At 47.0% G+C, this 24708-nt stretch overlaps 2 protein-coding genes across 3 annotated transcripts in view; one reads left to right on the plus strand and one right to left on the minus strand.

Annotated features, from left to right (window-relative positions):
- DLK2 (delta like non-canonical Notch ligand 2) overlaps positions 1-9767 on the minus strand; it is a 76276-nt gene extending 66509 nt beyond the window's left edge. For both annotated transcript variants that reach the window (XM_075338955.1, XM_075338953.1), the window contains exons 1-2: positions 7994-9767; positions 1276-1629 (exon numbers count right to left, since the gene is read on the minus strand). The gene's annotated coding sequence lies outside the window, so the exon portion shown is untranslated. The remainder of the gene's footprint in view (positions 1-1275; positions 1630-7993) is intronic.
- The window catches only part of POLR1C (RNA polymerase I and III subunit C), a 321201-nt gene that overhangs the window by 45593 nt on the left and 250900 nt on the right, over positions 1-24708 (plus strand). The gene's annotated exons all lie outside the window — the stretch shown is intronic.

Below are 24708 nucleotides of genomic sequence, written 5' to 3' on the forward strand. Positions count from 1 at the left end.
TAGTGTGACGGGTCCGCGCGATTTTGTGCGCCACGGGCAGCAATTTGCCTGTGTCTCACAAACGATGGGGGTGGGTACCCACGCTAGCGATATCGGTACCGATATTGCAGTGTGTAAAGCGGTCTTAAGTGTTACCTCCTCTATAATCCAAACCTCCCAGTCCTGTCTCCTGGACTCTCTTGTGCTGCACCAATTTTCTGGAATTCACTACACCAGACAATATGGTTAATATCCACAGTTTCAAGCAGGCCCTAAAAACACATCTCTTTTGACTGATCTACCACCTGATTAATCTAATTATCCCCTGTCCTCTCCCCCATGCACTTGGTAGCCATTTGTACCTGTACTTGACTGGATCATGCAGCGTTATGTGACTGCCCTTATATACACATAAGGGTGCTTTACACGCTGCGACATCGCTACCGATATATTGTCGCAGTCACGTTGTTAGTGACGCACATCCGGCACCGGTAGCGACATCGCAGCGTGTGACACCAAGGAGCAACAATCAACGAGCACAAAAACGTGCAAAACCGTTGCTCATTGACACGTTGTTCATTTCCATAATGTCGCACCAATAGGAGATACAATGTTGTTCCTCGTTCCTGCAGCTCCACACATCGCTGTGTGTGACACCCCGGGAACGACAAACATCTCCTACCTGCGTCCACCGGCAATGCGGAAGGAAGGAGGTGGGTGGGATGTTACGTTCCGCTCATCTCCGCTTCTATTGGCCGGCCGCTTAGTGATGCTGCTGTGACGCCGAACGCTCCTCCCCCTTGAAGGAGGTATTGTTCGGCGGTCACAGCGACGTCGCTGCCAAGGTATGTGCGTGTGACGCTGCCGTAGCGATAATGTTTGCTACGGCAGCGAGCACCAAATGTTGCACATACGACGGGGGCGGGTGCTATCGCGCTCGACATCGCTAGCAATCGTTAGTGATGTCGCAGCGTGTAAAGCCCCCTATACATTGGTAGCTTGTACACCACAAGCACTTGTCTTACCTCTTGTATCCCCCCTATTTCCCCATAGATTGTAGCTTGTGAGCATAACCCTCACTCCTCTTAGTATATAGTATATGCTGGGCTATGTTACTCTGTAAAGTCTTATCTTGACTGCACAAGTTTCCTCTGAATTGTACCGTGCTGCAGAATATGTTGGTGCTATAGAGATTACAATGATTATTACTATTGTGTCTATGTATTAGGAGATGTCAGAGACCTGGTGTCTGTTAGTAGAGAGAGATCAGGAGATGTTAGGGGGTGATGAGGCTACCTTATCCTCGCATTGGACGTTGGAGCTCCTCGGGAATGGACCTGGCACCGTGGGGTTGGAGGAGTCTTTGGATTCCCTGGTATTGCAACGGTCAGGCGCTGCTCTCCATTCCGGCAAAATCTGACCTTGTAGAAGGTGCCACGTCCTAGGTTGATGTTCTGCTCCAGTAACGTGCAGCCTTTATTAGACGTCTCCTGGGATCATCCATCGATCCACTACATAGCGGCCACGTTCAGGGGCCAAAACACAAGCAGAAAACGGATGCCCAGCCGTCATCATTAATATCTCCAAGAGGTTCCAGATAATCCAACATTACAGGGAGGACACCCCATCCAGAGCCCAACAGATCCCAACCTAAATGAGAAAAAGACTGGGTGTTAGGAATCATCGCTCCTGGGGGAACGGTTTTCAGGGATTGGTAGAAGATCTGCCAACGGCTGGGGATTTACTGGCGGGGGCTATGGCTTTGGTTGTACCCCAAGTTTGAAGATTATTTGAGAGGTTTGTTGACAGGTTTGGAGGTGGTGCCCTATTTTTGAGGGTGCCTTAGGTTCAGGATATACTGACTGGCGTTACTGGCATGGGTTGTGATCCAAATTTGAGAGTATCTGGTTGGGATTGTGCCCAATGTTCTGGAGGTTATTGGTGGAGGTTGTGCCCCAGGTTCTGGGGTTTATGGAGGGGGTTGTGCCCCATGTTATTGGCAAGAGTGGGGCCCCAAGTTTGTGGGTTACAAGTGCAGACTGTCCCTTAAGTTTGGGGGTTCCTGTCAGGGCGTTGTTCCCCAGTTCCGCTGGTTACTGGCAGGAATTGGGGCCCAAGTTTGGCGGATTCTTGCAGGATTCGTGCCCCAGGTTTGTGGGTCACTTTTGGGGGCTGTACAATTGGTTCTGTAGATTACTAGCAGGGGTTGTGCCCCAATTTCCCAGGGAATACTGGAGTTGGTTCAGAGGGTTTCTGGCAGGGGCTGAGCTATATGTTCTGGGGTTACTGGCTGGGGTTGCGTATAGATTTGGTAGTTTCTGGTAAAGACTGTGCCCCAGGTTCAGAGTTTCTGGCAGTGTTTGTGCCCCTGGTTTGGGGGTTATTGGCAGGGGTTGTGGTGCAAATTTGGGGGATTACTGACATTGTTTGTGCCCTAGGTTCAGGTGTTACTGATAGGGGTTGTGCCCCTGGTTCAGGGGTTACTGGCTGGGGTTGTGCACCAGGTTTGGTGGTTAGTGTCAGAGGTTGTGCTCCAGGTTTGGGGGTTACTGACAGGGGCTGAGCCCCAGTGTCAGGGGTTACTGGCAGGGGTTGTGCACAAGGTGTGGGGGCTAGTGTCGTGGGTTTTGCACCAGGTTCGGAAGTTACTGGAGAAGGTTATGCATCAGATTCAGAAATTACTCCCAGCGGTTGTACAAAAGGTTTGGGGAATGGTGTCAGAGATTGTGTTCCAGGTTTGGGGGTTACTGATAGGGGCTGTGCCCTAGGTTTTGGGAAATACTGTCAGTGGTTGGACCCTAGGTTTCGACGGTTACTGGTGGGAGTTGTGCCCTCAGCTTTGGGAGCTAATTGCAGGGGTTGTGCCCTCAGCTTTGGGAGCTACTTGCAGGGGTTGTGCCCCAGGTTCATGGTTACTGGCAGGAGCTGTGATCCAGGTTTGTGGGTTACTGGTAAGCTCTGTACCCTTGGTTCTGGGGTTTACTGGCTGGGGTTGTCCTAGAGTTTTGGCAGGATACTGGTGTGGGTTGTGCTGCAGATTATAGGGTCTCTGGCAAGGGCTGATCTCTAAATTATGGGGGTTGCCAACAGCGGTTGTGCCCAGGTTTGGTGGATACTAGCAAAGACTGTACCACAGGATTGGGGGTTTCTGGTGGGGATTGTGCCCCAGGTTCGAGGAGTTACTGGCTGGGTTTGTGCCTTAGATTTTGGGGGTTACTGGTGGAGATTTAACCCTAGCTTCAGGGGTTGCTGGCAGGGGTTCTGACCCAGGTTTTGTTGCAGGTTCGGGAGTTACTGGCGAGGTTTGGGCCTCTGGTTCAGGAATTACCTACAGACATTGTGCCCAAAATTTCAGATTACTGACAGGGTTTGTGCAATAGCTTCAGGGGTTACTGACAGGGGTTGTGCCATAGCTTCAGGGGTTACTGACAGGGTTTGTGCAATAGCTTCAGGGGTTACTGACAGGGGTTGTGAACTGGGTTTAGGGATTACTGGCAAAGATTGTGTCACAGGTTCAAGGGTTACTGTTGGGGTTGTGCCCTGAGTTCTCGGAGTTACTGGTGCAAGTTGTGCCCCAGATTCGGGGGTTACTGACAGAGGCTGTGCCCTAGATTTGGGAGGTTACTGGTTAGGGCTGTGCTCTAGGGATTGGAAGATACTGGCAGGGGTTGTACCCTAGTTTTTAGGGTTAGTGGTGGGTGGGTGGGTTTTATCCCACAATATAGGATTACAGGAGGGGGTTGTGGCCCAGGTTCAGGGCTTACTGAAAGACGTTGAGCCCTAAGTGCGGGGGCTACTGGCCAGGGTTGTACCCAAAGTTGAGGGGTTACAGTCTAGGGTTGTGCCCCAGGTTCGGGGGGTTCTGGTGGGGGTTGTGTTCTACAAGCTGTGGTTACTAGCAGGGACTGTGCCCATGTTTGCGGGTTACTAGTGGGGGGATTTTATAATAATGCCCCAGGTTCGAAATTACTGCTGGGGTTTGTGCCGTAGGTTTAAGGATTACTGGTAGGAGTTGTGCCCTAAGTTTGGGTATTTTTTGGCAGATTTTGGGGTTGCTAGCAGAAGTGGTGCACCAGGTTCTGAGGATACTCGAAGGCGGTTTGGTGATTTCTTGATGTGGTTGTGCCCCGATTTGATGGTTACTGGCGGAGTTGTGCCACAGGTTTGGGGGTTGCTGCAGTTGTGCAATAGGTAAAGGGGATTCTGGTGATGTTCTGGCCCAGGTTCTGGGGCTACTGGAGGGGGATGTATCCCAGGATTGAGGGCTACTAGAGGCTGTTGTGGCCCAGGTTCACGGGCTACTGAAAGGAACTGTGACCATGTTCAGCTGTTACAGGTGGTTAGACTTTACAATACACAGGATGTGACCCCAGATTAATATAATATGGGGGTATAATACACAGGCTGTGACCCCAGATTAATATAATATGGGGGGTATAATACACAGGATGTGACCCCAGATTAATATAATATGGGGGGTATAATACACAGGCTGTGACCCCAGATTAATATAATATGGGGGGTATAATACACAGGATGTGACCCCAGATTAATATAATATGGGGGGTATAATACACAGGATGTGACCCCAGATTAATATAATATGGGGGATATAATACACAGGCTGTGACCCCAGATTAATATAATATGGGGGGTATAATACACAGGATGTGACCCCAGATTAATATAATATGGGGGGTATAATACACAGGATGTGACCCCAGATTAATATAATATGGGGGGTATAATACACAGGATGTGACCCCAGATTAATATAATATGGGGGATATAATACACAGGATGTGACCCCAGATTAATATAATATGGGGGATATAATACACAGGATGTGACCCCAGATTAATATAATATGGGGGATATAATACACAGGATGTGACCCCAGATTAATATAATATGGGGGATATAATACACAGGATGTGACCTCAGATTAATATAATATGGGGGGTATAATACACAGGATGTGACCTCAGATTAATATAATATGGGGGGTATAATACACAGGATGTGACCCCAGATTAATATAATATGGGAGGTATAATACACAGGATGTGACCCCAGATTAATATAATATGGGGGTTATAATACACAGGCTATGACCTCAGATTAATATAATATGGGGGGTATAATACACAGGATGTGACCCCAGATTAATATAATATGGGGGTATAATACACAGGCTGTGACCTCAGATTAATATAATATGGGGGGTATAATACACAGGATGTGACCCCAGATTAATATAATATGGGGGGTATAATACACAGGCTGTGACCTCAGATTAATATAATATGGGGGGTATAATACACAGGATGTGACCCCAGATTAATATTATATGGGGGGCATAATACACAGGATGTGACCCCAGATTAATATAATATGGGGGGTTATAATACACAGGATGTGACCCCAGATTAATATAATATGGGGGTATAATACACAGGATGTGACCTCAGATTAATATAATATGGGGGGTATAATACACAGGATGTGACCCCAGATTAATATAATATGGGGGGTATAATACACAGGATGTGACCCCAGATTAATATAATATGGGGGGTATAATACACAGGCTGTGACCTCAGATTAATATAATATGGGGGGTATAATACACAGGATGTGACCCCAGATTAATATAATATGGGGGGTATAATACACAGGATGTGACCCCAGATTAATATAATATGGGGGGTATAATACACAGGATGTGACCTCAGATTAATATAATATGAGGGGTATAATACACAGGATGTGACCCCAGATTAATATAATATGGGGGGTATAATACACAGGATGTGACCCCAGATTAATATAATATGGGGGGTATAATACACAGGCTGTGACCCCAGATTAATATAATATGGGGGGTATAATACACAGGATGTGACCTCAGATTAATATAATATGGGGGGTATAATACACAGGATGTGACCCCAGATTAATATAATATGGGGGGTATAATACACAGGATGTGACCCCAGATTATTATAATATGGGGGGGTATAATACACAGGATGTGACCCCAGATTATTATAATATGGGGGGGTATAATACACAGGATGTGACCCCAGATTAATATAATATGGGGGGTATAATACACAGGCTGTGACCTCAGATTAATATAATATGGGGGGTATAATACACAGGCTGTGACCTCAGATTAATATAATATGGGGGGTATAATACACAGGCTGTGACCCCAGATTATTATAATATGGGGGGTATAATACACAGGCTGTGACCTCAGATTAATATAATATGGGGGGTATAATACATAGGATGTGACCCCAGATTAATATAATATGGGGGGTATAATACACAGGATGTGACCTCAGATTAATATAATATGAGGGGTATAATACACAGGATGTGACCCCAGATTAATATAATATGGGGGGTATAATACACAGGATGTGACCCCAGATTACTATAATATGGGGGGTATAATACACAGGCTGTGACCCCAGATTAATATAATATGGGGGGTATAATACACAGGATGTGACCTCAGATTAATATAATATGGGGGGTATAATACACAGGATGTGACCCCAGATTAATATAATATGGGGGGTATAATACACAGGATGTGACCCCAGATTAATATAATATGGGGGGTATAATACACAGGATGAGACCCCAGATTAATATAATATAGGGGGTATAATACACAGGCTGTGACCCCAGATTAATATAATATGGGGGGTATAATACACAGGATGTGACCCCAGATTAATATAAAATGGGGGGTATAATACATAGGATGTGACCCCAGATTAATATAATATGGGGGGTATAATACACAGGATGTGACCCCAGATTAATATAATATGGGGGGTACAATACACAGGATGTGACCCCAGATTAATATAATATGGGGGGTATAATACACAGGATGTGACCCCAGATTAATATAAAATGGGGGGTATAATACATAGGATGTGACCCCAGATTAATATAATATGGGGGTTATAATACACAGGATGTGACCCCAGATTAATATAATATGGGGGGTACAATACACAGGATGTGACCCCAGATTAATATAATATGGGGGGTATAATACACAGGATGAGACCCTAGATTAATATAATATAGGGGGTATAATACACAGGCTGTGACCCCAGATTAATATAATATGGGGGTTTAATAGACAGGATGTGACCCCAGATTAATATAATATGGGGGGGGGGTATAATACACAGGATGTGACCACAGATTAATATAAAATGGGGGGTTATAATACACAGGATGAGACCCCAGATTAATATAATATAGGGGGTATAATACACAGGCTGTGACCCCAGATTAATATAATATGGGGGGTATAATACACAGGATGTGACCTCAGATTAATATAATATGGGGGGTATAATACACAGGATGTGACCCCAGATTAATATAATATGGGGGTATAATACACAGGATGTGACCCCAGATTAATATAATATGGGGGGTATAATACACAGGATGAGACCCCAGATTATTATAATATGGGGGGTATAATACACAGGATGTGACCCCAGATTAATATAATATGGGGGGTATAATACACAGGATGTGACCCCAGATTAATATAATATGGGGGATTATAATACACAGGATGTGACCCCAGATTAATATAATATGGGGGGTATAATACACAGGATGTGACCCCAGATTAATATAATATGGGGGTATAATACACAGGATGTGACCCCAGATTAATATAATATGGGGGATATAATACACAGGCTGTGACCCCAGATTAATATAATATGGGGGGTATAATACACAGGATGTGACCCCAGATTAATATAATATGGGGGGTATAATACACAGGATGTGACCCCAGATTAATATAATATAGGGGGTATAATACACAGAATGTTACCCCGGTTGGTATACTGTTAGTAGAGTAATATGTGGGCTGTGACCTAGGAGCGGTGACCTAGGAGCGGTGACCTAGGAGCGGTGACCTAGGAGCGGTGGCATTGTGGCCTCCCGTGTCCACTACCTGCGGATTCTTGGAGTCGTTCTTGATTCCTGTAGAATTCCTGAAGTTTGGCTGGAAGTTGCCAGAATATTCCCTTCTGGAGAAGTGGTGATCGGGAGATCCAGGTGTACAGTGCAGGAGAGGCGGACACCTGGTGCGTCCCAGGTGTGGAGCGATGGAGAAGTGGTGACCTGGAAGGTCCACGTGTGGAGAACTGGTGACCCAGTGGGGAAATCCAGTTGTAGAGCACTAGAGATGTTGTGACCCAGTTAGATCCAGGTGTGGAGTGTTGGAGAAGAACTGATCCTGTCCGATCCAGGTGGAGTGCAGGAGAAGTGGTGACACGGTAATATCCAGGTGTGAAGCACAGGAGAAATGGTGACCCGATGGAGGTCTAGGTGAAGAGCACTAGACAAGTGGTGACCGGTGAAGCCCAGGTGTGGAGCGCTGAAGAAGCCCTGAACTGATAAAGTTCATGTGTGAAATGCTAGAGATGTAGCGACCCAGTAAGATCCAGGTGTGGAGCACTAGAGAAGTGATGACCCAATGAGATCCAGGGGGAGTGCTGGAGAAGAGGTGACCAGGTGAGGTCCAAGGGTGAAGCACTGGCGAAGGAGCAACTCGGTGAGGTTCTGTTGTGGAGTACTTGAGTAATGGTGAACCAGTAGCGGTCTAGGAAATGAGTGCTGTAGAAGTGGTCATCTGATGAGGTCCATGTGTGGAGAGCTGGAGTAGTGACCCAATGAGATCCAAGCGTGGAATGCTGAAGAAATGGTGACCTGTTCTGATCCAGGTGTGGAACACTGGAGAGTGGTGATCTTAGAGGTAAAGGTGTGGAGCAATGGAGAAGTGGTCACCTGTTGAGATCCAGGTATAGAACGCTGGAGAAGTGATTACCTGTGAAGGTCTAGGTGTGGAGCACTGGAGAAGTAGTGACCCGGTGAGATCCAGGTGTGAAGCGTTGGAGAAGTGGTGGCCCGCTGTTATCCAGGTGTAGACCGCTGAAGAAGGGGTGACCTGGTGAGATCCAGGTGTGGAGTACTGGAGAAGTAGTGACACAGTGAAGTCCAGGTGTGGAGTACTGGAGAAGTGACCTGGTCAGGACCAGGTGTGGAGTACTGGAGAAGTAGTGACCCAGTGAAGTCAAGGTGTGTAGTACTGGAGAAGTGACCTGGTCAGGACCAGGTGTGGAGTACTGGAAAAGTAGTGACCCAGTGAAGTCCAGGTGTGGAGTACTGGAGAAGTGACCTGGTCAGGACCGGGTGTGGAGTACTGGATAAGTGGTGACCAAGTGAAGTCCAGGTGTGGAGTTCTGGAGAAGTGACCTGGTCAGGACCAGGTGTGGAGTACTGGAGAAGTGGTGACCCAGTGAAGTCCAGGTGTGGAGTTCTGGATAAGTGGTGGCCCAGTGAAGTCCAGGTGTGGAGTACTGGAGAAGTGGTGGCCCAGTGAAGTCCAGGTGTGGAGGCTGGTGACCCAGTGAAGTCCAGGTGTGGAGGCTGGTGCGCACAAAGCAGCCCGTCCTCACCTGGGAGCAGCAGGAATCTGCGGAGCAGGCAGACACTTGTGCAGACTCTCACACACCTTCCCTCTGTAATCCCCCAAGCAAAGAGAAGGAGGCAGTGACAGGACAGCTGCAGCAGCGCGCTGCCCACCAACCACAAGCCAAACTCTGCCCGACCTGTGCCCACCACCGGCTAGCTGCCCATTGTGACCCCGCAGCGCAGGACAGAGCGATCAACATATGGAAAGAAATGTGTCCCCCCAGCAGTAACCCCTGAGCATCAGCCAGTCCTGGACCCCCACCCTCCCAGCTCTGTAACTGGAGATGCCTATTGTTCCCTATATTTGACAGGAGATCAGAGGGAGCAGGAGGCGGGTGGCAGAGGGTGGCGTGCGCCGGGGTTTGACTAGTGCCTCATTCCCCACATACCCAGGATGTCTCAGGAATAGCAGAGCCGGGAAGATTGCTCCAGGAAAACCCCAGGGGGACCGCACCAGGTCCACAGAAAAGGTCCCTCACGGTCATCTCCTGGACACCATCTGTGAGAGGAGGGCCATCCCAATGGTGGCAAACAATGCGTGACCCATTATGGACAGCGTGGTCATAAGACATGCCACTGTCCATAACGCCACGTGCTAATAATGTGTCATGTCATGGGGCACAGGGTAAAGCAGGAAACTAATAAACTGAAAGTGGCCTTCTCATCACTGCAAGTTATAGTGCAACCCAAAACAGAATCCAAGACAGGGTGTGTCGCGGGCGGAGGGGACGCGCTCGCCACACTTGGGTCCGGGGCTTCTGCTGCTGCTGCTCGGTGGCTCGAGCAGTGGACCGGACCCGGGGACTCGAGCAGCGCTCCTCACCCGTGAGTGAAATGGGGATGGATTGGTTAGGGAGATTGTTCGTGATGCCACCCACGGGATGTGGTGATGATGGCACCACCGCTGCTGGTAACGAGGATCCCAGGAGAGATGGTAGGGTGCAGCTGAGATGTTGTCCCCTCCATGAGCAGGGGTTGGTGATCCCGGGGCCCGATGGTGTAACGGGGAGGCCGGATGGCTGGGGTACAGGGTTGCAGGAACAGCGCGGCGCGGTGCCTGATGGCACTGGTGTACTCACTCAGACAATCACTGACAAAGTCTCTGGTAAACCAAAACGGCCGGATGGACGGGTCCCGCAGCCAGCTGCAGTGTTGTTGTTGTGCTCTCCCCGGACGGCTGATGGTGGCTGTCTTTCCCTGCGCCTTTGAAAATGTTCTGACTTTTGTGGTTGCCCACCGGTAGTCCGCTCCCTGGCGTATAGGTACCGTAAGAACCCGTTTTGCCCGCAGGCGCTGGCCCTTGGATCTCTAGCCTGTGGCGGTGGCTGTATATCCTCACGGTGTGGACGGTTGCCTTCAAACGGGACTTGGTAGTTGGGGTTCCTGTCACATTCGGATTTGACTATTGACGGCGGCTCCAAGCCTGGTCGGGGTCCGATGGCCCTGCCTGTGTGCTTAGCTTCACTCCGTTCCCTGGTCCAGTACCGGCGGCCCGACGCCCGACCCTGGTCCTTACGGCTCTGCGGCTCTTACGGCTCTGCGGAGTTCCACTAACTCCTGCAGATGGCCACCACCGTCTGCCAACCTTGATGTCAGTGTCTGGGCTCCAACCCAGACACCCAAGTGTTCACTCCTCTCTCTTTCACCTCCAAGACTGATCTGACACTTCCAGGCCTGTGAACTCCTCGGTGGGTGGGGCCAACCGCCTGGCTCCGCCCCACCTGGTGTGGACATCAGACTCTGGAGGGAGGCAACAAGGGTTTTGTGTTTGGCTGCTGTAACTGCCTAGGGTGGGGGTGTGTATGTTGGTATGTCTGTGACTACCTGGCTAGTCCAGGGTGTCACACTCCCCCTTGGTAAAATGCAGACCGTCCGCGGGCTGCCCGTCCATCACTGGTTTTATTTTTGTTCAAACTGTAAAAATATAAATAACAGGTAAAACGGTAAACATTTAAAACATAAGCATTTTTCAGGTCACTTTAAACGTTGCACATATAAACATTTTTAATACTGACGGACGGATGTCTTCCGCTCTCCCACCCAAGCAACCTAGCCCTGATGCTGCCCCTAAGAAGTGGGCAGCACCCTTTGACCCCAGTCCAGGATCAGGCTGCCCGAGCGGGAACGGGTACGGTAACTCGCACCCGGCTGTCACTTCAGGGGACCCCACGTCTAGGGGGATCCCTGACCCCCCGGAGGATGGCCACCGGTCCTGGTGGTGGCCAGGTCCCAGCCTCCTCTGCTGCGGGCCCTTCCTCCAATCTGCCTCTCCGGAGGCGGCAACGGTATCCATCCCACAACACTATTTACAAACCCACTAGTTCGTGGGTGGCCTGCAGTTCTCGGCCATGTCCATGAGCAGTTCCTCATGCATACGGTTAACACATAGGGTCCCTCCGGGGACAACTTGCCGGCAACGGCCGGAATAATCACAGTAGATAATCAGGTGAAGCTTCGGTTGGATTATTTTTCATTCATTCAAACTGCTGAGGGTCCCAACGGGGACAACTTGGTTGCAACGGAGGACCGCTGCCACTATTAGAGGTCGCACTCGTCCAGGACCTCCTCCAGCTTGATATCCGGACGGCACGGTGGAGGAGGGGGCTGGGGCCGCATCTGCACACCGCGGCTCTCCCTTTGACGTCCAGGGCGAACCAGCCCCTCTCCCCGCAGTGGCGGGTGTAGGTTACCAGGCAACAGATCGCGACCTGGGTGGCCCGTGGGAAGGTGTGAGTTTACATCGCGGCGGGCCACAAACACTTCAGCCTCCAGGCCCGGCTCGTAGAAGAAACCGAACCCCCTTCGCGTGTCAAACTGCTGGACTTGGCCTTCATACACCGGGCCCCGCACCCGAAAGGTGGCATGGCGGAGTGCATCCTTCTCCTTAATCACTCGCGCCATCACTTCGGCCCTCTGCTGCTCCCTGGCGGCAATCTCTCGGCCCAACTGGCTTGGTTCCCTGTCCCAATAAGGGGCGTTGGCAGACCCCTGCACTCGGGTCGGGCCCCGCTGGGCCGCGCCCACACCGGCCACAACCGGTACTCTCTTGTGGGGGTCCTGCGGTGACGTGGCCTGGACTGCTGCTTTGCAGTGGCGGCCCGGCGCAGCCTCAGCTGAGGCGTGGGACTCAGGGACAGCTGGCCTCACCGGTTGGGCCTTCGGGCCCGCAGCGGACGGTTCTTCTACGGCCGGGCGGACTGCCGGAGCCGGGACAGGCTCGGGTGCGGCCACTTCCGGGGCCGACGGCTTCTTGTCGCGGACGGGCACCTCACGCGGGATCTTCCATGGCAGCGGGAGGGATGTGGGCCGTTCACAGACAACGCCCCCAGGTCGGTCCTCTAGGGCGGAAAGGTTTGATTCCGCTACCGGTGTTGGGGGTAGCGGTCCAAGCGGAGGGGCAACAGCAACGGTACGGATGGCGGGGGAGGCAGGAGGGTGAGCAGGCGCAGGCCGAGCCCCTCAGCCGCAGCGGCCGGTTTTTCTCGGACACAGGGGCGTGGGTCGCTTACCCGCTCCTCCAACACTGCCTCCACCTTGCGTCTCCGCACGGCCGTCGCCACTTCCTCCATCTCGGCCACCCAGCGCTCCATCAAGAACCGGACCTGGGTTTGAAGGCGGCAGCGCATTTGTGCGGTCTGGGCTTCCACCCACGCCGCCGTTCCTAGCATGGGCTCGGGAATCTCGGCATCACCGGACGGGACGGACATGCTTGCTGGCAGACTTCCAGGAACCGGGTATGTTGCAGAGTCCTGGCGTCCCCGCTTTTTATGCCCTCAGCTACATTAGGCAGGCTTTCACCCGCCCCCCCCCTTGGTTCTTTCTACCACTTTCGCTTGTTGGGGCGGGGCTTCACTTTCGCGCCTTCCCTGCTCGGGGAAGGCGCTCGAGCAGGAGATTTTCGTGCCAAAGATGGCGGCGCTTTCAATTTTTCAGCCGGACGCCGCCGCCGGGGACCACAAGGCGCACTTCTACTGGTAAGTAGATCGGTTCTATCCTGTTCGCAGACGCCAAGTTGTCGCGGGTGGAGGGGGCGCGCTCGCCACGCTCGGGTCCGGGGCTTCTGCTACTGCTGCTCGGTGGCCCGAGCGGTGGACCGGACCCGGGGACTCGAGCAACGCTCCTCACCCGTGAGTGAAATGGGGATGGATTGGTTAGGGAGATTGTTCGTGACGCCACCCACGGGACGTGGTGATGATGGCACCACCGCTGCTGGTAACGGGGATCCCGGGAGAGATGGTAGGGTGCAGCTGGGATGTTGTCCCCTCCGTGGGTAGGGGTTGGTGATCCCGGGGCCCGATGGTGTAACGGGGAGGCCGGATGGCTGGGGTACAGGGTTGCAGGAACAGCACGGCGCGGTGCCTGACGGCACTGGTGTACTCACTCAGACAATCACTGACAAAGTCTCTGGTAAACCAAAACGGCCGGATGGACGGGTCCCGCAGCCGGCTGTAGTGCTGTTGTTGTGCTCTCCCCGGACGGCTGATGGTGGCTGTCTTTCCCTGCACCTTTGAAAATGTTCTGACTCCTGTGGTTGCCCACCGGTAGTCCGCTCCCTGGCGTATAGGTACCGTAGGAGCCCGTTTTGCCCGCAGGCGCTGGCCCTTGGATCTCTAGCCTGTGGCGGTGGCTGTATATCCTCTCTGGTTGGACAGTTGCCTTCAAACAGGACTTGGTAGTTGGGAAACCCCTGAGGTTCCTGTCACATTCGGATTTGACTATTGTCGGCGGCTCCAAGCCTGGTCGGGGTCCGATAGCCCTGCCTGTGGGCTTAGCTTCACTCCGTTCCCCGGTCCAGTACCAGCGGGCCGACGCCCAACCCCGGTCCTACGGCTCTGCAGAGTTCCACTAACTCCTGCAGACGGCCACCACCGTCTGCCAACCTTGCTGTCAGTGTCTGGGCTCCGACCCAGACACTCAAGTGTTCACTCCTCTCACTTTCACCTCCAAGACTGATCTGACACTTTTCCCACCTCCAGGCCTGTGAACTCCTCGGTGGGTGGGGCCAACCGCCTGGCTCCACCCCACCTGGTGTGGACATCTGACCCTGGAGGGAGGCAACAAGGGTTTTGTGTTTGGCTGCTGTAACTGCCTAGGGTGGGGGTGTGTATGTTGGTATGTCTGTGACTACCTGGCTAGTCCAGGGCGTGACAGGTGCAGGTCCTGACCACTGGAGCTTACACTCTATAGATACAGGAGGAGGAGGAGTCCTGACCACTGGAGCTTACACTCTATAGATACAGGAGGAGGAGGAGTCCTGACCACTGGAGCTTACACTCTATAGATACAGGAGGAGGAGGAGTCCTGACCACAGGAGCTTACACTCTATAGATACAGGAGGAGGAGGAGGAGGCATCCTGACCACAGGAGCTTACAATCTATAGATACAGGAGGAGGAGGAGTCCTGACCACAGGAGCTTACACTCTATAGATACAGGAGGAGGAGTCCTGACCACAGGAGCTTACACTCTATAGATACAGGAGGAGGAGGAGTCCTGACCACAGGAGCTTACACTCTATAGATACAGGAGGAGGAGGAGTCCTGACCACAGGAGCTTACACTCTATAGATACAGGAGGAGGAGGAGTCCTGACCACAGGAGCTTACACTCTATAGATACAGGAGGAGGAGGAGTCCTGACCACAGGAGCTTACACTCTATAGATACAGGAGGAGGAGGAGGAGTCCTGACCACAGGAGCTTACACTCTATAGATACAGGAGGAGGAGGAGGAGTCCTGACCACAGGAGCTTACACTCTATAGATACAGGAGGAGGAGGAGTCCTGACCACAGGAGCTTACACTCTATAGATACAGGAGGTGGAGGAGTCCTGACCACAGGAGCTTACACTCTATAGATACAGGAGGAGGAGGAGTCCTGACCACAGGAGCTTACACTCTATAGATACAGGAGGAGGAGGAGTCCTGACCACAGGAGCTTACACTCTATAGATACAGGAGGTGGAGGAGTCCTGACCACAGGAGCTTACACTCTATAGATACAGGAGGAGGAGGAGTCCTGACCACAGGAGCTTACACTCTATAGATACAGGAGGAGGAGGAGTCCTGACCACAGGAGCTTACACTCTATAGATACAGGAGGAGGAGGAGTCCTGACCACAGGAGCTTACACTCTATAGATACAGGAGGAGGAGGAGTCCTGACCACAGGAGCTTACACTCTATAGATACAGGAGGAGGAGGAGTCCTGACCACAGGAGCTTACACTCTATAGATACAGGAGGAGGAGGAGGAGTCCTGACCACAGGAGCTTACACTCTATAGATACAGGAGGAGGAGGAGGAGTCCTGACCACAGGAGCTTACACTCTATAGATACAGGAGGAGGAGGAGTCCTGACCACAGGAGCTTACACTCTATAGATACAGGAGGAGGAGGAGTCCTGACCACAGGAGCTTACGCTCTATACATACAGGAGGAGTCCTGACCACAGGAGCTTACACTCTATACATACAGGAGGAGTCCTGACCACAGGAGCTTACACTCTATACATACAGGAGGAGTCCTGACCACAGGAGCTTACACTCTATACATACAGGAGGAGTCCTGACCACAGGAGCTTACACTCTATAGATATAGGAGGAGGAGTCCTGACCACAGGAGCTTACACTCTATACATACAGGAGGAGGAGGAGTCCTGACCACAGGAGCTTACGCTCTATACATACAGGAGGAGTCCTGACCACAGGAGCTTACACTCTATACATACAGGAGGAGTCCTGACCACAGGAGCTTACACTCTATAGATACAGGAGGAGGAGTCCTGACCACAGGAGCTTACACTCTATAGATACAGGAGGAGGAGGAGTCCTGACCACAGGAGCTTACGCTCTATACATACAGGAGGAGTCCTGACCACAGGAGCTTACACTCTATACATACAGGAGGAGTCCTGACCACAGGAGCTTACACTCTATAGATACAGGAGGAGGAGGAGTGTTACATCTCGTGGCTCTCCTGAGGCAAGGACTGAGGCAGTCTCCCATTCCTTGCCTGCCACGAGCACTCCTGCTCAGCAGCGCCGAAGGTCTGCCAGACTGCGCAGTGTGCAGGAGATACCTTCTCAGAGAGGCAGCAGAAGGGTGACACCTAGTGGTTCTCCTGTTACAAGGAGTGAAGCGGTCTCCCATTCCTGGCCTGCCGCAGACTCTCCTGCTCAGCGGCCCCGAAGGTCTGCGAGGCTGCGCAATGTGCAGAGGTTTACTGCTCAGGGAAGCAGTGAGATTCCCGTTATCTCTGCACATTGTGAGACCGAGGATCCCGCCTCTATTTCCCAGAGGCAGGAGGGTGAGCATGTGCAATGCGTGGTGGGTCCTGATTCGCTCACTGACGTCACACGGCTTGATGACAAGGCTGGTGACGTGGTGAATCCTGACTGGCCAGGCTGGGACGTCATGGACCCTGATTGGGTCAAGTCCGTCATCTCCGCCTCGCGCCCGCCCTCGGGTGGAGCTGCACCTCCTTAAAAGCTCCCCCTGCCATCATGGCGGCGCGCGACCGTCCTTCTATGTTTGGATGTCTGGCAGCGTGCTGCCACGCCACTGCTCAGGCATTACTGTCTCTTGTGGGCTTGGCCCTTGCTGCTCCGGCAGTACCTCGTTTGCAGGCCGTGTTCCTGCTTTGCTGCTCCGGCAGTACCCCCGTCAACAGGCTGTGTTCCTATATATAAGAATAAGGCTGCACATCAAACTTAGATGATGGTATAATGCCTCAAGCATATGGAAAAATATTGGAATATACAATGAAAAATGCTACTTGCTAATTTGAACATGTGAATAATGAATTGCATACCTGCTATGAATATTAGGAAAAAGGAGATATTTAGCAATCGCATTGATCAATGTAACTGAGCCCCAAAACCTCGTCAAGGTATATCTCTATATTGGGGTCCCTAGCTCTGTGACCCTAACTGTGTGTCATCTCATTGCAATTAAAAACTGCTATGGGTGGAGAGGGGTAACTAAGGACTTTCTTATATAGGAGATGGAAAAAACATGGCCGAAAGGGGCGGAGCTGTGTTCACATTCAGAAAAAAAACTACATATAACTGAATAGGATAACTGAAGTGAGCACTAATATATATATATGAGTGCAAGCCAAAAATACATACTATATATAAGAATAAGGCTGCACATCAAACTTAGATGATGGTATAATGCCTCAAGCATATGGAAAAATATTGGAATATACAATGAAAAATGCTACTTGCTAATTTGAACATGTGAATAATGAATTGCATACCTGCTATGAATATTAGGAAAAAGGAGATATTTAGCAATCGCATTGATCAATGTAACTGAGCCCCAAAACCTCGTCAAGGTATATCTCTATATTGGGGTCCCTAGCTCTGTGACCCTAACTGTGTGTCATCTCATTGCAATTAAAAACTGCTATGGGTGGAGAGGGGTAACTAAGGACTTTCTTATATAGGAGATGGAAAAAACATGGCCGAAAGGGGCGGAGCTGTGTTCACATTCAGAAAAAAAACTACATATAACTGAATAGGATAACTGAAGTGAGCACTAATATATATATATGAGTGCAAGCCAAAAATACATACTATATATAAGAATAAGGCTGCACATCAAACTTAGATGATGGTATAATGCCTCAAGCATATGGAAAAATATTGGAATATACAATGAAAAATGCTACTTGCTAATTTGAACATGTGAATAATGAATTGCATACCTGCTATGAATATTAGGAAAAAGGAGATATTTAGCAATCGCATTGATCAATGTAACTGAGCCCCAAAACCTCGTCAAGGTATATCTCTATATTGGGGTCCCTAGCTCTGTGACCCTAACTGTGTGTCATCTCATTGCAATTAAAAACTGCTATGGGTGGAGAGGGGTAACTAAGGACTTTCTTATATAGGAGATGGAAAAAACATGGCCGAAAGGGGCGGAGCTGTGTTCACATTCAGAAAAAAAACTACATATAACTGAATAGGATAACTGAAGTGAGCACTAATATATATATATGAGTGCAAGCCAAAAATACATACTATATATAAGAATAAGGCTGCACATCAAACTTAGATGATGGTATAATGCCTCAAGCATATGGAAAAATATTGGAATATACAATGAAAAATGCTACTTGCTAATTTGAACATGTGAATAATGAATTGCATACCTGCTATGAATATTAGGAAAAAGGAGATATTTAGCAATCGCATTGATCAATGTAACTGAGCCCCAAAACCTCGTCAAGGTATATCTCTATATTGGGGTCCCTAGCTCTGTGACCCTAACTGTGTGTCATCTCATTGCAATTAAAAACTGCTATGGGTGGAGAGGGGTAACTAAGGACTTTCTTATATAGGAGATGGAAAAAACATGGCCGAAAGGGGCGGAGCTGTGTTCACATTCAGAAAAAAAACTACATATAACTGAATAGGATAACTGAAGTGAGCACTAATATATATATATGAGTGCAAGCCAAAAATACATACTATATATAAGAATAAGGCTGCACATCAAACTTAGATGATGGTATAATGCCTCAAGCATATGGAAAAATATTGGAATATACAATGAAAAATGCTACTTGCTAATTTGAACATGTGAATAATGAATTGCATACCTGCTATGAATATTAGGAAAAAGGAGATATTTAGCAATCGCATTGATCAATGTAACTGAGCCCCAAAACCTCGTCAAGGTATATCTCTATATTGGGGTCCCTAGCTCTGTGACCCTAACTGTGTGTCATCTCATTGCAATTAAAAACTGCTATGGGTGGAGAGGGGTAACTAAGGACTTTCTTATATAGGAGATGGAAAAAACATGGCCGAAAGGGGCGGAGCTGTGTTCACATTCAGAAAAAAAACTACATATAACTGAATAGGATAACTGAAGTGAGCACTAATATATATATATGAGTGCAAGCCAAAAATACATACTATATATAAGAATAAGGCTGCACATCAAACTTAGATGATGGTATAATGCCTCAAGCATATGGAAAAATATTGGAATATACAATGAAAAATGCTACTTGCTAATTTGAACATGTGAATAATGAATTGCATACCTGCTATGAATATTAGGAAAAAGGAGATATTTAGCAATCGCATTGATCAATGTAACTGAGCCCCAAAACCTCGTCAAGGTATATCTCTATATTGGGGTCCCTAGCTCTGTGACCCTAACTGTGTGTCATCTCATTGCAATTAAAAACTGCTATGGGTGGAGAGGGGTAACTAAGGACTTTCTTATATAGGAGATGGAAAAAACATGGCCGAAAGGGGCGGAGCTGTGTTCACATTCAGAAAAAAAACTACATATAACTGAATAGGATAACTGAAGTGAGCACTAATATATATATATGAGTGCAAGCCAAAAATACATACTATATATAAGAATAAGGCTGCACATCAAACTTAGATGATGGTATAATGCCTCAAGCATATGGAAAAATATTGGAATATACAATGAAAAATGCTACTTGCTAATTTGAACATGTGAATAATGAATTGCATACCTGCTATGAATATTAGGAAAAAGGAGATATTTAGCAATCGCATTGATCAATGTAACTGAGCCCCAAAACCTCGTCAAGGTATATCTCTATATTGGGGTCCCTAGCTCTGTGACCCTAACTGTGTGTCATCTCATTGCAATTAAAAACTGCTATGGGTGGAGAGGGGTAACTAAGGACTTTCTTATATAGGAGATGGAAAAAACATGGCCGAAAGGGGCGGAGCTGTGTTCACATTCAGAAAAAAAACTACATATAACTGAATAGGATAACTGAAGTGAGCACTAATATATATATATGAGTGCAAGCCAAAAATACATACTATATATAAGAATAAGGCTGCACATCAAACTTAGATGATGGTATAATGCCTCAAGCATATGGAAAAATATTGGAATATACAATGAAAAATGCTACTTGCTAATTTGAACATGTGAATAATGAATTGCATACCTGCTATGAATATTAGGAAAAAGGAGATATTTAGCAATCGCATTGATCAATGTAACTGAGCCCCAAAACCTCGTCAAGGTATATCTCTATATTGGGGTCCCTAGCTCTGTGACCCTAACTGTGTGTCATCTCATTGCAATTAAAAACTGCTATGGGTGGAGAGGGGTAACTAAGGACTTTCTTATATAGGAGATGGAAAAAACATGGCCGAAAGGGGCGGAGCTGTGTTCACATTCAGAAAAAAAACTACATATAACTGAATAGGATAACTGAAGTGAACACAGCTCCGCCCCTTTCGGCCATGTTTTTTCCATCTCCTATATAAGAAAGTCCTTAGTTACCCCTCTCCACCCATAGCAGTTTTTAATTGCAATGAGATGACACACAGTTAGGGTCACAGAGCTAGGGACCCCAATATAGAGATATACCTTGACGAGGTTTTGGGGCTCAGTTACATTGATCAATGCGATTGCTAAATATCTCCTTTTTCCTAATATTCATAGCAGGTATGCAATTCATTATTCACATGTTCAAATTAGCAAGTAGCATTTTTCATTGTATATTCCAATATTTTTCCATATGCTTGAGGCATTATACCATCATCTAAGTTTGATGTGCAGCCTTATTCTTATATATAGTATGTATTTTTGGCTTGCACTCATATATATATATATATTAGTGCTCACTTCAGTTATCCTATTCAGTTATATGTAGTTTTTTTTCTGAATGTGAACACAGCTCCGCCCCTTTCGGCCATGTTTTTTCCATCTCCTATATAAGAAAGTCCTTAGTTACCCCTCTCCACCCATAGCAGTTTTTAATTGCAATGAGATGACACACAGTTAGGGTCACAGAGCTAGGGACCCCAATATAGAGATATACCTTGACGAGGTTTTGGGGCTCAGTTACATTGATCAATGCGATTGCTAAATATCTCCTTTTTCCTAATATTCATAGCAGGTATGCAATTCATTATTCACATGTTCAAATTAGCAAGTAGCATTTTTCATTGTATATTCCAATATTTTTCCATATGCTTGAGGCATTATACCATCATCTAAGTTTGATGTGCAGCCTTATTCTTATATATAGTATGTATTTTTGGCTTGCACTCATATATATATATTAGTGCTCACTTCAGTTATCCTATTCAGTTATATGTAGTTTTTTTTCTGAATGTGAACACAGCTCCGCCCCTTTCGGCCATGTTTTTTCCATCTCCTATATAAGAAAGTCCTTAGTTACCCCTCTCCACCCATAGCAGTTTTTAATTGCAATGAGATGACACACAGTTAGGGTCACAGAGCTAGGGACCCCAATATAGAGATATACCTTGACGAGGTTTTGGGGCTCAGTTACATTGATCAATGCGATTGCTAAATATCTCCTTTTTCCTAATATTCATAGCAGGTATGCAATTCATTATTCACATGTTCAAATTAGCAAGTAGCATTTTTCATTGTATATTCCAATATTTTTCCATATGCTTGAGGCATTATACCATCATCTAAGTTTGATGTGCAGCCTTATTCTTATATATAGTATGTATTTTTGGCTTGCACTCATATATATATATTAGTGCTCACTTCAGTTATCCTATTCAGTTATATGTAGTTTTTTTTCTGAATGTGAACACAGCTCCGCCCCTTTCGGCCATGTTTTTTCCATCTCCTATATAAGAAAGTCCTTAGTTACCCCTCTCCACCCATAGCAGTTTTTAATTGCAATGAGATGACACACAGTTAGGGTCACAGAGCTAGGGACCCCAATATAGAGATATACCTTGACGAGGTTTTGGGGCTCAGTTACATTGATCAATGCGATTGCTAAATATCTCCTTTTTCCTAATATTCATAGCAGGTATGCAATTCATTATTCACATGTTCAAATTAGCAAGTAGCATTTTTCATTGTATATTCCAATATTTTTCCATATGCTTGAGGCATTATACCATCATCTAAGTTTGATGTGCAGCCTTATTCTTATATATAGTATGTATTTTTGGCTTGCACTCATATATATATATTAGTGCTCACTTCAGTTATCCTATTCAGTTATATGTAGTTTTTTTTCTGAATGTGAACACAGCTCCGCCCCTTTCGGCCATGTTTTTTCCATCTCCTATATAAGAAAGTCCTTAGTTACCCCTCTCCACCCATAGCAGTTTTTAATTGCAATGAGATGACACACAGTTAGGGTCACAGAGCTAGGGACCCCAATATAGAGATATACCTTGACGAGGTTTTGGGGCTCAGTTACATTGATCAATGCGATTGCTAAATATCTCCTTTTTCCTAATATTCATAGCAGGTATGCAATTCATTATTCACATGTTCAAATTAGCAAGTAGCATTTTTCATTGTATATTCCAATATTTTTCCATATGCTTGAGGCATTATACCATCATCTAAGTTTGATGTGCAGCCTTATTCTTATATATAGTATGTATTTTTGGCTTGCACTCATATATATATATTAGTGCTCACTTCAGTTATCCTATTCAGTTATATGTAGTTTTTTTTCTGAATGTGAACACAGCTCCGCCCCTTTCGGCCATGTTTTTTCCATCTCCTATATAAGAAAGTCCTTAGTTACCCCTCTCCACCCATAGCAGTTTTTAATTGCAATGAGATGACACACAGTTAGGGTCACAGAGCTAGGGACCCCAATATAGAGATATACCTTGACGAGGTTTTGGGGCTCAGTTACATTGATCAATGCGATTGCTAAATATCTCCTTTTTCCTAATATTCATAGCAGGTATGCAATTCATTATTCACATGTTCAAATTAGCAAGTAGCATTTTTCATTGTATATTCCAATATTTTTCCATATGCTTGAGGCATTATACCATCATCTAAGTTTGATGTGCAGCCTTATTCTTATATATAGTATGTATTTTTGGCTTGCACTCATATATATATATTAGTGCTCACTTCAGTTATCCTATTCAGTTATATGTAGTTTTTTTTCTGAATGTGAACACAGCTCCGCCCCTTTCGGCCATGTTTTTTCCATCTCCTATATAAGAAAGTCCTTAGTTACCCCTCTCCACCCATAGCAGTTTTTAATTGCAATGAGATGACACACAGTTAGGGTCACAGAGCTAGGGACCCCAATATAGAGATATACCTTGACGAGGTTTTGGGGCTCAGTTACATTGATCAATGCGATTGCTAAATATCTCCTTTTTCCTAATATTCATAGCAGGTATGCAATTCATTATTCACATGTTCAAATTAGCAAGTAGCATTTTTCATTGTATATTCCAATATTTTTCCATATGCTTGAGGCATTATACCATCATCTAAGTTTGATGTGCAGCCTTATTCTTATATATAGTATGTATTTTTGGCTTGCACTCATATATATATATTAGTGCTCACTTCAGTTATCCTATTCAGTTATATGTAGTTTTTTTTCTGAATGTGAACACAGCTCCGCCCCTTTCGGCCATGTTTTTTCCATCTCCTATATAAGAAAGTCCTTAGTTACCCCTCTCCACCCATAGCAGTTTTTAATTGCAATGAGATGACACACAGTTAGGGTCACAGAGCTAGGGACCCCAATATAGAGATATACCTTGACGAGGTTTTGGGGCTCAGTTACATTGATCAATGCGATTGCTAAATATCTCCTTTTTCCTAATATTCATAGCAGGTATGCAATTCATTATTCACATGTTCAAATTAGCAAGTAGCATTTTTCATTGTATATTCCAATATTTTTCCATATGCTTGAGGCATTATACCATCATCTAAGTTTGATGTGCAGCCTTATTCTTATATATAGTATGTATTTTTGGCTTGCACTCATATATATATATTAGTGCTCACTTCAGTTATCCTATTCAGTTATATGTAGTTTTTTTTCTGAATGTGAACACAGCTCCGCCCCTTTCGGCCATGTTTTTTCCATCTCCTATATAAGAAAGTCCTTAGTTACCCCTCTCCACCCATAGCAGTTTTTAATTGCAATGAGATGACACACAGTTAGGGTCACAGAGCTAGGGACCCCAATATAGAGATATACCTTGACGAGGTTTTGGGGCTCAGTTACATTGATCAATGCGATTGCTAAATATCTCCTTTTTCCTAATATTCATAGCAGGTATGCAATTCATTATTCACATGTTCAAATTAGCAAGTAGCATTTTTCATTGTATATTCCAATATTTTTCCATATGCTTGAGGCATTATACCATCATCTAAGTTTGATGTGCAGCCTTATTCTTAT

The sequence above is a fragment of the Anomaloglossus baeobatrachus genome, chromosome 3, assembly GCF_048569485.1.
Source record: "Anomaloglossus baeobatrachus isolate aAnoBae1 chromosome 3, aAnoBae1.hap1, whole genome shotgun sequence".
Classification (NCBI taxonomy): Eukaryota; Metazoa; Chordata; class Amphibia; order Anura; family Aromobatidae; genus Anomaloglossus; species Anomaloglossus baeobatrachus.